Source organism: Orycteropus afer, unplaced genomic scaffold, assembly GCF_000298275.1.
Source record: "Orycteropus afer afer isolate SDZICR_OR568_19922 unplaced genomic scaffold, OryAfe1.0 scaffold00049, whole genome shotgun sequence".
NCBI lineage: Eukaryota > Metazoa > Chordata > Mammalia > Tubulidentata > Orycteropodidae > Orycteropus > Orycteropus afer.
This window is the reverse complement of record NW_006921636.1, coordinates 12,276,910-12,286,357: the sequence shown is the minus strand read 5'-3', so window position 1 is coordinate 12,286,357 and position 9,448 is coordinate 12,276,910.

Below are 9,448 nucleotides of genomic sequence, written 5' to 3'. Positions count from 1 at the left end.
ATAGAGACCCCTCCTTGGGTTTCCAAGGCAGTATCACTATGGAAGTAGATTGCCCCATCTTCCTTTCGAGGAGTGGCTGGTGGGTTTGAACTGCCGACCTTCTGGTTAGCAGTCAAGTGCCTTAGGCACTATGCTACCAGAGCTCCTCCTTTCAACACTAGTGGACCTGTTTTCCCTGGGAGATCTCCGTGTGTCTTGGCATCAATCTTCCCTGGGTCTAGGAGGTCCTAATTGCCTGCTTTATGCCTGGCTCTTCTTTCTTGATAATACTGAGCTCCCTCAATCTCTGCTCCCTTGTTTAATCTCTTTTATATCTCAAGAGAGATTGACTCAAAGTCAACCTAATCCTGTAGATTGTATCCTGCCTCATTAAGATAACTGCCTCTAATCTGCTTTATTGAGATCATAGAGGTTAGGATTTACAACACATAGGATAATTACATCACATCACAAAATGGAGGATAACTACATAATATTGAGAATCATCGCCTAGCCAAGTTGATAGGTATTTTGGGGGACACAGTTCAATCCATAAGAGTCAACATAAAACCTAATCCTTGCTACTGAATTCATGCAGAATCATGGGCTAATGTGTGACCCCCATCCAAATAACCTAAGAGTATTATGATTAATTAATAAAGACTGAGTATCTGGGATGATCAGGAAAGCCTGGTCGATAGGAAGGATTGTTTTATTTTATTTTTGTTACTGTTGTTAAGAATAAACAGAGCTGGCACTCTGAATTTGGATTTCTAGTCTTCTAAACTGTGACAGAACAAATTTCTCTTTGTTAAAGCCATCCACTTGTGGATGGACATGCACCAATCTAACAATTTTTACATGTACAATTCGGTGACATTGAATCCATTCATCAAGTTTTGCAACCACTCTCACGATGCTTTACCAAGTTATTCCACCCCATTAACATAAACTCACTGCCCTCTAAGTTTCCTACCTAATCTCTTGAGTTGCTGGTATACCCTTGATCCCATACAGATAGATCATACGAAAACACAGTACTCAAGACAGACATTCCTTACTGTTGTCGTTGTCAGGTGTCGCTGAGTCAGCTCTGACTTATAGGGACCCTGTGTACACAGAATGAAACACTGCCTCATCCTACACCATCTTCACAATCATTGCTGTGTTTGAGCCACTGTGTCAGCCCATCTTTTGAAGGCCATCCTCTTTCTCACTGACCCTCTACTTCACCAAGCATGATGTCCTTCTCAAGCAACTCGTCTCTCCCGACAACATGTCCAAAGGATACAAGATAAAATCTAAATCTCACCATCCTTCCTTCTAAGGAGCATTCTAGCTATACTTCTTCCAAGACAGATTTGTTCATTCTTCTGCCAGTCCATGGTAAATTCAATATTCTTCACCAACATCATAATTCAAAAACATCAATTCCTTAGTCTTCATTATTCATTGTCCAGCTTTTGCATGCATATGGGGTAACTGAAAATACCATGGTTTGGGTCAGGTGCACCTTAGTCCTCAAGGTGACATCTTTGCTTTTGAACACTTGAAGAGTTCTTTTATAGCAGGTTTGCCCAATGCAATATGTTGTTTGATTTCTTGACTGCTGCTTCCATGGGCATTGATTGTGCATCCAAGTAAAATGAAATCCTTAAAAACTTCCATCTTTTCTCCATTTATCATGATGTTGCTTATTGGTCCAGTTGTGAGGATTTTTATTTTCTTTATTTTGGGATGAGATCCATACTAAAGGCTGTTGTCTTTGATCTTCATCAGTAAGTGCTTTAGGTCATCTTCCCTTTCAGCAAGCAAGGTTGTTCCATTTGCATATCACAAGTTGTTAATGAGTTTTCCTCTAGTTTTGATGCCACATTCTTCTTCATGTAGACCAGCCTCCCAGAGTATTTGCTCAGCACACAGACTGAATAAGTATTTTACCCCTTTGATCAGGAAGGAATACAACCCTGATGCATATCTTTCCTGATTTTAAACCATGCAGTATCCCCTTGTTCTATTTGAATGACTGCCTCTCAGTCTATGTACAGGTTCCTTGTTAAATGTTTTGTAATTTCCATTCTTCACAGTGTTATCCATAATTTGCTATGATCCACACAGTCAAATGCCTTGCACAGTCAATAAAATACAGGTAGATATCATTCTGGTATTCTCTTCTTTCAGCCAAGATCCATTTGATATCAGCAATAATATCCCTCATCCTCTTCTGAGTCCAGCTTGAAATTCTAGCAATTTCCTGTTGATGTACTGCTGTAACAGTTTTTGAATTACAATTTTCACATTCTGTTGGATCTCTTTGCTTTGAAATGGGCATAAATATGGATCTCTTCCAGTCAGTTGGCAAGGTTCCTAGCTGTCTTCCAAATTTTTTGGCATAAACAAGTGAGTGCTTCCAGCATTCCATCTGTTTGTTGAAACATCTCAATGGTATTCCTTCAATTCCTGAAGCCTTGCTTTTTCCCCCAATGCAGCTTGGACGTCTTCCTTCAATACCATCAATTTTATTCATTTATTTAATTGTGCTTTAGGTGCAAGTTTACAGAGCAGAGTTTGTTTTACATTCAACGTTGCATGTACTTTTAGTTTCACTCCCCATTTACCATTCCCAACCCTAACCCAGTCAGTCTCTTCCCCTCCCTGCCCAGTAACTCCCCATGCCCCCATGCCCCTCATAGTTATGCACTCCTGTATGTCCTGCATTTCCTCCATGTAAATGTTGCTCCTCTGGTGCCCCATGGTAAACTGCTCCCAGGGATGCATTTCCATAGAGTATGTGAGTGCATCACCCTGGGTTGAGTGGTCTGCATGTACATCTTATTTACTATTGGGCTGAGAGCCAGCCCCTGGGAGTGAGTTTTATTCCAGGCCCAGAATGTATCCCAGGGCCATAGTATTGGGGGTCTCACCAGACTCCCTCTGACCAGTAATTCTGATCATTATTGAGTTTTTGAATTTTGTTCCACATTTTTCCTCCCACTCTATCCAGGATCTCCAGATCTGATCCTTTCCTGAGTAGTTGGCATTGGTAGTTGGGCACCATCTAGTTCTTCTGGTCTTGAGGGCCATCGTGTCCTAGGGCTGATTGCCTCCAAATGCCCTTGGTTGTTTTTTTTGTGTGTGTATGTGTGCTCTTCTTTGCTTCTGACAATAGAAGACCATTAGCTGCATCTTAGATGGCCACTTGAAATTTTTTAAGACCCCAGTCACTACTCACCAATGTAGGATAAGGAACAAGACTTTCATGTATTTTTTTGGGCCAATTGAGTCTGGTGTCCCCCAGTACTATGGTCCTGAGTTGGTAGATCTGTTGGATCTCTCTCACAGTGCCTGGGTGTCTGTGAGGGATTACTCTATGTTTGTCTTCTGTTGTTTCTGTAAGGATTGCAGGTATTTTATATCACTGATATCTGTGTGTGCAAGATTAGCCTCTGCTGAATCTATCCTTGGTCTAGAGTATACTCCTGTTCACTGACCCCCATCTGATTTTTTCAGATGTTTATATGTTTATCTGTAGCCTGGTGTTTGGTGTTAGTGGTGATACAGTATTGTGGATATACTGTCAGTTCTTGATCACATGCTACCTCCTGAAATGGTTGAATGTTGACCAATTCTTTTTGATACAGTGACTCTGTATATTTCTTCCATCTTCTGTGGATGCTTCCTATGTCATCCGATATTCAAGGAATTCAAATGTTTTTTTACTAGTTAAACTAAACTATTGTTTGGTTTTAAGAAGACTTCAGAGGGTATTTTTGGTTTAAGATTTAAACCTTATCCTGAGGCAATACTTTCAGGGGTTCATCCATACTGCATGGCTCCAGGAAGTCAGGAGTCCATGAGAATTTGAAATTCTGTTCATTTGATCAAGATTCTTCTATAGGATCTTTGATTAAAATGATCAGTAATGGTAGCCAGGCACCATCCAGTTCTTCCGGGCTCATGGTCAAGTGGGCAGTTGTTCATGGAGGCAGTTGGCCACACATTCCATTTCCTCCTCCTGTTCCTGACTCTCCTTCCCTGCTTGTTCTGGGTGAAAAGGGACCAGTCATTGTGCCTTGGCTAGCCACTGCAAGTTCTTAAGATTGAACTGGAAGGGTTTTTGGACTGAACTTTTTAGAATTCATCTGGGCCTCATTTACAGTATCTTTTCCAAGACTGATGCCTTCCCTCCAGGCACTTCACAACCCATAAGATACAGGAGAAATGAGCAAAAAGAGAGCTTTTGGTGCCAAATAAATGATGCTAAATGCACAGACTCTAATTTCATCTCCATGTGGAATTGTTTGCACTTGAGAAGAACCTGGATACTTCTTCAACTTCTTGTCGTCTCCATCTCCAAGGACTCATCCTAACCTGATTCCAAGCAAATGGGCCATCTTCCCCTGCTGTGCTGTGTTCCCTTACTTAACTATGGCATTCTTGTCCCCTTGAGCCTCAGTTTCTCCATCTCTACAAAAGGGTCAGTTGCCAAACTGCTATCTGATCCATGATCTCACTTCATTCTCGCAGTAATCATTACTGATTAAAAAAGGGGCTGACACATAACAGGAGCAAGTCTACTCACTTGGGATCGGAGTAACATTGGCTTCATAGCATGAGTTGGGAAGTGCTTCCTTTCCCTTTATTTTCTGAAAACATTTCTGTAGAATTGATGTTATTTCTCTCTTAACTATTTGACAAAATTCAGCAGCATAGCTATCTAGACGTGGTGTTTTCTCTATAGAATGTTCTCAATTATGAATTCAATTTATTTAGTAGGTAAAAGGCTATTCAGCTTTTCTATTTCTTTTTGTTTGTTTTGGTATTGTGTGTCTTTCAAGGAATTTGTCCATTTCATCTAAACTGCCAAATTTATTGCCATACAATTGTTCATAATACTCTCTTATTATCCTTTTAACACCTGTAGGATCTGTAATGGTGCCCTCTTCTTCATTCCCAATATTGATGGCCTGTGGTTTCTATCTTCTTTATTTGATCAGTTTTTTGTTCTTTTCAAAGAGCCAACTTTTGGTTTCATCATTTTTCCCCCCTTTTGTCTGTTTCTATCTTACTGGAGCCCACTCATGTGGATTGGTGGGCAATGGGGCTTTGGGGACAACATACACTTTGGGAATTAAAGACCTGCCTGAAAATAAGAAAGAACAGTCACACTTTCAGGTCCTAGATGTTCTGCTCCAAAGTGAGGTGGAGAGCATTGGTGGTATAGCGGTGAGTACAGTTGCCTTCCAAGGTGAGGTGGAGAGGTTTCTCAGCCCAAGCAAAAGAAAGCAGTCTATGGGAAAAATGGGGTTAAGTTGAATTTTGAACTGAAAAGTAGTTTTGTTTTGTTTTTTGTTTTGGAAATAGATAGTGATAATAGCTGCACTTTATGATGAATGTGATTAATATTATGGAATTGGGTGTGTGAAAATAGATGAAATGGCAAATATTTTGTTTCATATATACATATATATATATATTTTTTTTTTTTCTTTTAACCACAATTTTTAAAAAGTCATGTTAAATGCTTTCTGGAATAAAGTGTGCTATAAATGAATAAGCCCATACAAAATAGTAAGTGTTCAAGGAAAGGTAGACATTTATGAATGTAAAAGTTTTAAATAATTACTGTGTTAAAAATATTCAAGCAATAAGGGGAATATAAAGATCAAGGAAATGCCCTCAAATGACTAACTTGTGGCTATACCTGTGGAAACACCGTGCAGATATACAATAATTGCAGGACCCTAGAAGCCACTGACCAATGTGACATGAGTAAAATTAGGGGGAAGGGGCCAGGAACTACTCAAAGGTGCCCTTACTCTTGAAAAATAAACACCCAGAGAGAAACATCACCTTTCCATTGCTGGACGTACACTTATTGTGACCAGGAGGGAAGCTAAACGAGGACACAGCTGATACACTGGGTGGTAGAGCAGGCAAAAAGAAAGAACCTAGATCCTTAATTATGTCACTGAGCCACGGAATTAACCAACCCTAGAGCTGCCCTACTTAGTGGCTTAGTTTAATTGTTAGTATATACATGTCCCTTAAGGAGCTCTGGTGGTGTAGTGCCTAAGGCATTTGACTGCTAATCACAAGGTTGGTAATTCAAACCCACCAGCCACTTCATGGAAGGAAGGGTGGGCAATCTACTTCTGTAAAGATTTATCTTGGAAACACAATGGGGGTCACTATGAGTCAGAATCAACTCAGTGGCATTGGTTTGGTTTGGTATGTATATGTCCCTTATTGTTTACTACATTTTCCTTTGGTTTTTTGTTTGTTTGTCACCAAAAGTATCCTCATAGATATACCTAACCATATTTCCTGCTCATGACCTCTTTCATATTTCCCTAAATTCTTTTAATAAAATCCCCCCCTTGTTTTATTTCTTGAAATCATATAGCCCCAGAGTCAGCCAGAGCATTTCCAAGAGACATACAAGTGCAGATTTAAAGGTAGATGTTTTTGTTTCTGGTTCATGGATGAAAGAGGCAGGCAGGAGGAAGGAATGTAGGTGCAAACTGTGTACCACAGGAGCATACAGGAGAGGGGAGAAGCAACAATAGCCATCACCTCAGCCTTGAACTTCTAAACCAGGCTGGTCTGGTTTACATGCTTTATAGAGCCCTTGGAAATATTTAGTGAGCACCTACTTTGTGTTAGGTACTGCTCTAGGTCCTAGGAAGTATATAAAATAGTGTTCGATGAGACAAAAATCCCTGTCCTCATGAAGCTGATATTCTAGTGGGAAGAGACAAATAACAAAGAAGATAAATAAGTAAAACATATACTGTACTAGATGGTGAAAAGTGCTGTGGTAAAAATATAAAGCAGAGAAGGGGAATCAGGAATGTCCAGAAAGGGGCTTACACTGTTGTGCAGGCTGGCCAAGGAAGGTGTCATGAGAAGGTGACGATTCAGGAAAGACATAAAGGAATGATTCATGCAGCTTTGTGGAGAAAGAGACTTAACAGGCAGAGGGAACAGTGAGTGCAAAAGCACTGAGCTGGTAAGCATGCTAGTTGTATTGGAGAAATGCCAAGGAGCCAGTGTGGTGGGCTTGGATGAAGGGAAGGGAAGATGGTTACATGATATCAGAGAGGTAATGATGAGGAGGAATGGGAAGATGATATAGGCCTTCTTGATTCTTGCAGTATTTGCGTGTCGCAAGTATTATTTTGTTGTTGTTCACTTCCACAGAGTTAGCTCCAACTTGTGGCAACCTTCTGTACAATGTAATAAAACATTGCCCAAACCTGCACCATCTTTATGGGCACTGGGATGCTTGAGGCTGTTGTTGTAGCTATTGTGTAGTGAATTCCACACTAGGGAGCTCATTTTCCAGCACTATATTGGACAAGGTTCTGTTGTGATCCACAGGATTTTCATTGACTAATATTTGAAAGTTGTTTGTTTTTGTTCTTGCTTCCTGTTCTTTCTTTCTCTGTTTGCTTTTTAATGGTGATAGTTACAGAGTATGGTGAAAGGGCTCTCTTAAGCACAGCTGGTAGTTCTGTGAATTGGCACAGATTTTCTGGAGGGCAATTCAGCAGACTATCAAAAACCCTAAAGACACACACTCTCTTTGATCCAGCAAGCCTACTTCTAGGAATTTTTCCTAAGGAAATAATTAGAAATGAACACAAAGATGAATAATACCAGCTTAACATTTACAGGCTGTTCTCTCTGTGATAGGCAATACGCTAAGTGCCTTACACTCAACTCGCTCACCTTACCCTTACAGCAACATACGATGAGATGGGTATGATCACGTCCATTTTCAGATGGGAAAACTCAGGCTCAAAGAGGTGTTATAAGTTGCCTAAATTCATGCAAGTAGCAGCCTGGGACTCAATCCCTGATCTTATTACTCCAAAACCATGTTCTGAATCATCTTGTTATACCACCCTCTGGAAAACTGGGTGTAAAAAGATGTTCCATGTAGCACTTCATAATAGCAAAAATTCAGAAAAAAATCAAATGTGCAACAATTGAGTAGATCAATAAATCACGCAGAATGAAGTGATAGAATATTATGTAGCCACTAAGAATCAGTTTTGAAAGAATAATGACATGGGGAAATATCCATGAGCTCTGGTAGCATAGTGCCTAAGGCACTTGACTGCTCACCAGAAGGCTGGCGGTTCAAACCCACCAGCCACTCCTCGGAAGGAAGGTTGGGCAATCCTACTTCCGTAGTGATACTGCCTCGGAAACCCAAGGAGGGGTCGCTATGAGTCGGGGCCGACTCGACGGCAAATAACAGCAATAACATTAAGGGACAAAAACATGATGTAAAACAGAACTACATTCCATTTTAATTTTTAAAATGCATATATGTCATTTATATGAAGTTTGAAAATAAGGAGCACTGGTAGCATAGTTTAAAAATAGGAAAAACTAATCTAATCTATGGTGATAAAGGTCAGAGGGAAGGTGTTGGTTGGAAAGCCTGGTGGGATACTGGAAATATTCTATCTCTTGGTCTGGTTTATGCTCACATCAGTGTATGTTGTTGTTAGGTGCCGTCAACTCAGTTACAACTCATATAACCCTGTGTACAACAGAAAGAAAGAAAGAGCCACTGCCTGGTCTTGCACATCTCACAACTCTTGCTGAGTTTGAGCCCACTGTTGAAGCCACTGTGCCAATTCATCTTGTTGAGGTGTCTTCCTCTTTTTCCGCTGACCGTCTGCTTTACAAACATGATGCTGTTCTCCAGGGACTGATCCTTCCTAATACCGTGTCCAAAGTGTGTGAAATGAGGTCTCACCATGACCACTTCTAAGGAGCATTCTTGCTGTACTTCCTCCAAGACCGATTGGTTTGTTCTTCTGGCAGTCCATAGTATATTCAGTATTCTTCACCAGCACTTTAATTCAAAGGCATCAATTCTTCTTCAGTCTTCCTTATTCTTTGTCTAGCTTTTGCATGCAGATGAGGCAATTGGAAGTATGGCTTGAGTCAGGCACACCTTAGTCCTCAAAGTGACATCTTTGCTTTTGAATACTTTAAGGAGGTCTTTTGCAGTAGATTTGCCCAATGCAATAAATATATCCTTTGATTTCTTGACTGCTGCTTCCATGGGCACTGATTGTGGATCCAAGTAAAATGAAATCCTTGAGAATTTCAATATTATCTACATTTATCATGATGCATTAATGGTCCAGTTGTGAGGATTTTGGTTTTCCTCGTTTTGCAATATGATCCATATTGAAGGCTGTACACATATGTAAAAATTAATCTAGTTGTACACTTAAAATTTGTGTGCTTTATGTAAGTTCATAAAAGTTATATGCCAGGAGTTCCGGCAAGATGGCGGACTAGGCACAAGGACTGCACAGACGCTCTTCAACAAAGAAAAGGGAAACCAATGAACACAGACACAGAAGATAATCTTGGACCCCTGAGCCTTGAAGGGAAGGATACAAAAGTGGACTAAACCCCAACTAGCAGAAGAATTTGC